Genomic DNA, 6,217 nt, shown 5'->3' with positions numbered 1-6,217 from the left:
ATTTAATTATATTAATTCTTCCTATCATTAAAGATGATATATGCTTCCACTTATTTTTGCCTTCCTCAACTTCTTTCTTCAGTGTATTATAATTTTGCAAGTATAGATATTTTACCTCCTTGGTTAAACTTAGCCGTAGGTACCTTGTTCTTTATTACAATAGTAAATGGGGTTGTTTTCTCTATTTCTCTTTCTCTGGTTCATATTGACATATAAAAATGCCACCAATTTCTAAGCATTATTTTTTAAATGCATCTTTTTAAAAAGATTTTATTTATTTCTTTAGAGAAAGGGGTAGGGAAGGATAAAGAGAGGAAGAGAAACATGAATGTGTGGTTGCCCCTCATATGTCCCCAACCCAGGACCTGGCCCGCAATCCAGGCATGTAACCAGACTGGGAATCGAACTAGTGACCCTTTGGTTCACAGGCCTGCACTCAATCCACTGAGCTATACCAGTCAGAGCTAACCATTAATTTTATATCCTGCTACTTTACCAAGCTAATTTATCAGTTCTATCAAATTTTGGTAGAATTATTAGGGTTCTCTATATACAGTATAATTTTATCTACAAATAATGACAGATTTAATACCTTTTCTCCAATTGGGGTGCCTTTTATTTCTTCTTGTTGTCTGATTGCTATGGCTAACTATTTCAGTACTGCTTTGAACAAGAGTGGTGAAAGCAGACATTGTTGTCTTGTTCCTGTTCTTAAGGAAAACTTTTTTAGTTTTTGCCCATTGAATATGATAGTGGCTGTGGGTTTGTCATATATGGCCTTTATTATGTTAAATTATGATCCCACTATTCCCACTTTGATTACAGCTTTTATCATTAATGAGTGATAAATTTTATCAAATGATTTTCCTGCATCTATTGATATGATCATGTGATTTTACCCTTTATTTTATTTATGCAGTTTATCACATTTATTGATTTGTAAATATTGTACCAATCTTGCATCCCCAGAATAAATCCCACTTGATCATAATGTATGATATTTTACATGTATTGCTGGATCCAGTTTGCTAAATTTTCTTGAGCATTTTACCATCTATGTTCATTAGGGATATTGGCTTACAATTTTATTTCTTTGTAGTGTCTTTATCTGGTTTGGGAATTAGGATAATGCTGGCCTTGTAAAATGAACTCCAGTGTCTTCCCTCCTCGAATTTTTTGAAATAGTTTGAGAAGTATGGGTGTTAGTTCTTCTTTGAATGTTTGGTAAAATTTGCCTATGAAGACATTTGGTCAAAGACTTTTGTTTGTTGGGGTTTTTTAATTACTGGCTTGATTTAATTAGTGTTAATGGATCTATTCAGGTTTTCTGATTCTACCTGATTTAGTTTTGGAAGATTGCACATTTGTAAGAATGTATCCATTTCACCCAGGTTTTTCAAATGTTGGCATATACTTATTCATAATAGTTTCCTGTAATGCTTTGTATACCTGTGGTAACAGTTATTCTTTTTCATTTCTGATTTTATCTGTTTGTATCTCTCTCTTTCTTTCTTGATTATACTGGTTAAATGTATGTCAATCATTTCTATCTTTTCAAAGAATCCAGCTCTTGTTTTCAATGACATTTTAAATCATTTTTTAGTCTCTATGTCATTAATTTCTACTCTAATCCTTATTATTTCTTTCCCTCTTCTTATTTTGGTCTTTGCTTTTTGTTCTTTTTGTAGTTCTTTTAGGTGCAAAGTTAGATTATGTATTTGAGATTTTCCTTGCTTCTTGAGGTAGGCCTATAATGCTATAATGCTCTCAGGACTGCCTATGATGTATCTCATAGGTCTTGGTCTGTTTTGTATTCATTTTTGTACTTCTATAGGTAACTTTTGCTTTCTTCCTTGATGTCATTGGTAACCCATTAATTGTTTAGTATGTATTTGCCTCCATGTATTTAAATGCTTTTGAGTTTTTTATTGTAATTGGTTTCTAGTTCCATACCATTTTTGTCAGAGAAGTTGTTTGATACGATTTCAATCTTTTTAAATTAATAAGGCTTATTTTGTGCTTTAGTATATGGTCTATCTTAGGAATGTTCCATGTGCACTTGAAAACAATGTATATTCTAATGCTTTGGGATGAAATGCTCTGTAAATACCAGTTAAATACATCCAGTCCAGGGTATCTTTTAAGGTTTCTGTTGGTTGATTTTTTTTATCAAGAAGATCTATCCATTTATTTCAGTGGGATGTTAAAATCCCTACTTAAGACTATATTGCTGTCAATCTCTTATTTAATTTCCACCAAGATATTCTTTATACATTTAAGTGCTCCCATGTTAGATGTATATATGTTTTTCAAGGGTTATATCCAGTTTTTGGAGCAATCCTTTTAATATTGTTTTGTCTCTTGTTATGACCTTCATTTTAAAGCCTGTTTTCTCTGATATAAGTACTGCTACCCCAGCTTTTTTTTCATTTCTACTTGAATGGTATATTGTTTTCCATCTCCACATTTTTAATCTCTGTGTATCTTCTGTTCTGAAGTCTCTGTGTATCTTTTGTCTCTTTTAGATAGCAATATATGGACCATGTTTCCTTTTTTATCTGGGATTATATCCTAAGAATCCTAAAACATCAATATCAAAGAACCTATGCACCACAATGTTCATAGCAGCACAATTTACAGTAGCCAAGAGTTGGAAGCAACCTAGGTGCCCATCAGCAAATGAATGGATCAAAAAATTGTGGTACATATACACAATGGAATTCTATGCTGCAGAGAGAAAGAAGGAGCTACTACCTTTTGCAACAACATGGATGGAACTGGAAAGCATTATGCTGAGTGAAATAGGCCAGGTGCTGAAAGACAAATACCATATGATCTCACCTTTAACAGGAAGCTAAACAACAAAACAAACAAGCAAGCAGAAAAAAAAACAAAAAAACAGACACTGAAATAGAGAACAAGGGGATAGTGACCAGAGGGGAGAAGGAAGGGAAGTTAAGGGGAAAAAGGGGGGAGGAATTTGGAGGAACAAATAGGAAGGACACAGGGACGAGAACTAAGGGGGGTGGAAATGGGAGGGAGGTGGGGAGCAAGGGGCAGGGGAGGCTGTGATGGGAAAAATAGACAAAAAACTGTACTTGAAAAATAACTAAATAAAATTAATTAAAAAATATTTTTTATTTATTCATTTTTAGAGAGAGGGGATGGGAAGGAGAAGGAGTGGGAGAGAAACATCAATGTGTGGTTGCCTCTCATGTGTCCCCTACTGGGGATCCTGCCTGCAACCCAGGCATGTGCCCTGACTAGGAATCGAACCTGCGACCCTTTGCTTCACAGGCCCATGCTCAATCCACTAACCTACACCAGCCAGGGTGGATCATGTTTTCTTATCCATTCAGCTACCCTATGTCTTTTTTTTAAGATTTTTATTTATTTACCTTTAGAGGGGAAGGGAAGGAGAGAGGGAAAGAAATATCAGTGTATGGTTGCTTCTGGTGCACCCCCTGCTGGGAATTGGCCCCTGCTGGGAACTGGCCTGCAACCCATGAATGTGCCCTGACTGGGAATCGAACTGCGATTGTCTGGTTCGCAGGCCCGCGCTAAATCCACTCAGCTACACCAGCTGGGGCTTTACCCTATGTATTTTGATTGGACCATTTAATTATTTACTTTTAAGGTTATTGTTGACATGTTCTTATTTATTGCAATTTTATTGTTTATACCTATGATAATCTCTCTATATTTCTTTTTTAATTCTTCTTCTTAAAGCAGGCCTTTTTGCAGTACTGGTTTGATGGTAATTAACTACCTTAGCTTTTATGTTTTTGTGTGAGATATTCTTTATTTCACCTTCCATTTTGAATGATGGTTTTGCTAAATAGAATAGGCTTGGTTATAGGACCTTGCTTTTTTTACTGAAAATTTCATGCCAAACCCCTTCTTGACTACAGTGTTTCTGTTGAGAATTTAGCTTATGGCGTTGTGGGATCTCCTTTGTAGGTAATTAATTGCTTTTCTCTTGCTGCTTTTAAGATTTTCTCTTTGTCATTAACCTTTGTCACATTAACTATGATGTGTCTTGTTGTGGACCTCCTTGGGTTAATCTTGTTTGGACTTCCTGTGCTTCCTAAACTTGTGTTACTTTTTCCTTTATCAAGTTAAGGAAGTTTTCAAACATTATTTCTTCAAAGAGGTTCTCAATTCCTTGTTCGCTCTCCTTTTTCTGGTACCCCTAAGATGCAGATGTTATTATGCCAGATGTTGTCCCAGAGGTGTCTTAGACTTTCCTCATTTTAAAAAAATTTTCTTTTTGTTGCTCTGCTTGTGTTTACTATTGTCTTGTCCTCTAAATCACTGATTCAATCCTCTGCTTCATCTAGTCTGCTTTTGATTCCTTCTACTGTATTCTTCACTTCAGATATTGTATTCTTTATTTCTGACTGTTTTCATAAGGTTTCTATATACTTTTTTAATGCTTACTATCTCTTTGTTTAAGTTCTCATTGAGATCATCCATTCTTCCCTTAAGGTATTTGAAGATTCTTATAACTATTGTTTTAAATTCTGCATCTGGTATTTTGGTTGCTTCTTTACATTTAATTCTTTTTCTAGGGTTTTATCTTGTTGTTTTGTTTGTGAAATATTTATGTCTCCCTTTTTGTGTGTGATTCTTAGGGATTCATAGCAGATTTATTAGGTAAATCTGCTATGACTCCCAAGCTTGTTATGAGGGCTCTCTCATGTAAGTGCCTTATGGATCTCAGTGGCACAGTCTTCTACTACTTGAGGTAGTTTCTCCAGAAATCTTTCTTATCTGGGTTATGTGCCCTCTCTCAGTGTAGTTGAGTCTTAGATGCTATTGGCCCATTTGTGGGTGGAGTTAACCTTCAAATTGGCTGACTATAAGAATGACCTCATTTACCATGTATGAGATGCTTTTCAGGGGCTGTCCCCCACAAGATGGAGTTGTTCGTAGCAGGGTCTGGTGCCTGCTGGAGTCCCCCTTTAGGTGTGTCATTTTTGTGGCTAATTGTTTAGAGCTCTGGTAAGGTTTGAAACCCAACACTTGTTGTGTTGGTTCTGGGCCCACTTTCACAGCATTCTGAAGCAAGCAGACATTGTATGTAACTGACCTTGGACGACCTGCATGGAGCTACCATGATATTCACTGACTGTGGCTGTGGCTACCAAATCTGGATGTGTATGGGAGAGTCCCAGCTGTGCACAAGGGTCAACTTCCTGGAGCTCTAATTTGAGGGCAGATCAATAAATGTTCCAAGACACTCTGAGGTCAGCATCTACTTGTTGGCTACTCTGCTGCCCCCTGAAGTTGTCTGGACTTCCCCCAGAGCCTTTTAAAGAAAGACTATAAAGTGAGCCTAAGCTGGCTACATCCCACTGCCCCTCCCACACAGCATTATCTTGGTAGAGCAGAAAAAGTGAGTTGGGAGTATAAGGATAGTTGATCACCTACTTGGGAGCAGTGTGGTCAGGCACTCAATGTGAAGAATGTGGCCCTTACTCCAGAGCCATACCATTCAATGTCTGCTAGAGTCTCCTATCCTAGCTCCCCTATGAGGAGTGCACCAACATTTAAGTTTGGGTGCTACCAGCTGACCCCATTGCAGAAGCTAGCTCAGCAGGGTGGGGACACTGGGACTTAGCAAAACAGATCACAACAGATCTGTTTTCTATTGGGGGTGGCACTGAATGAGCTTTACATTTTTCCTTTGCTGTATAGCCATGCCCACTCAAATTCCAGATCATAGCCCCTGAGGGAGATGCTTTCCAAGGATCCTAGCTCTGAACAGTGTGCCCTTCCTCTCACTGAGCTGAGCTCAGCAGGGGCCACCAAGACTTAGGAAGATAGTACAAAATAGTCTCCCATTGGGGGTGGTGCTGGCCAAACCTGCAGGTAGGAGAGAAGACTGGTCTTCTTCCAGAGCCTCTCAGTTCAATATCTATATGAGTGTCTGCCTATAGTTTCTCCAGACAAAGAGTCCGCCAAAGATCCATGTTGTATGTAGCCAATATGCTTTTCTGACAGTCAAGGTTGGTGGGGTGGTATCACCAGTATTTGTAGGACCAGGTTAGTGCCCTCCCCAGCTGGTTCTGTAAGAATAGGAGTACCAGAACCTGGGAAATGGCACTTGAGAGCAGTGTAGGACATTGATTCAGGACTGGGACCGCAGTAGCTGACCCTCCAGATCTCTCTTCAGGACCATACCACTTAGGTCTTCTCTTTATAACTATTGTAT

The sequence above is a fragment of the Artibeus jamaicensis genome, unplaced genomic scaffold (assembly GCF_021234435.1).
Source record: "Artibeus jamaicensis isolate MK-2021 breed Jamaican fruit bat unplaced genomic scaffold, CSHL_Jam_final contig_240, whole genome shotgun sequence".
Taxonomy (NCBI): domain Eukaryota; kingdom Metazoa; phylum Chordata; class Mammalia; order Chiroptera; family Phyllostomidae; genus Artibeus; species Artibeus jamaicensis.
Note: the sequence above shows the minus strand (reverse complement) of the source record.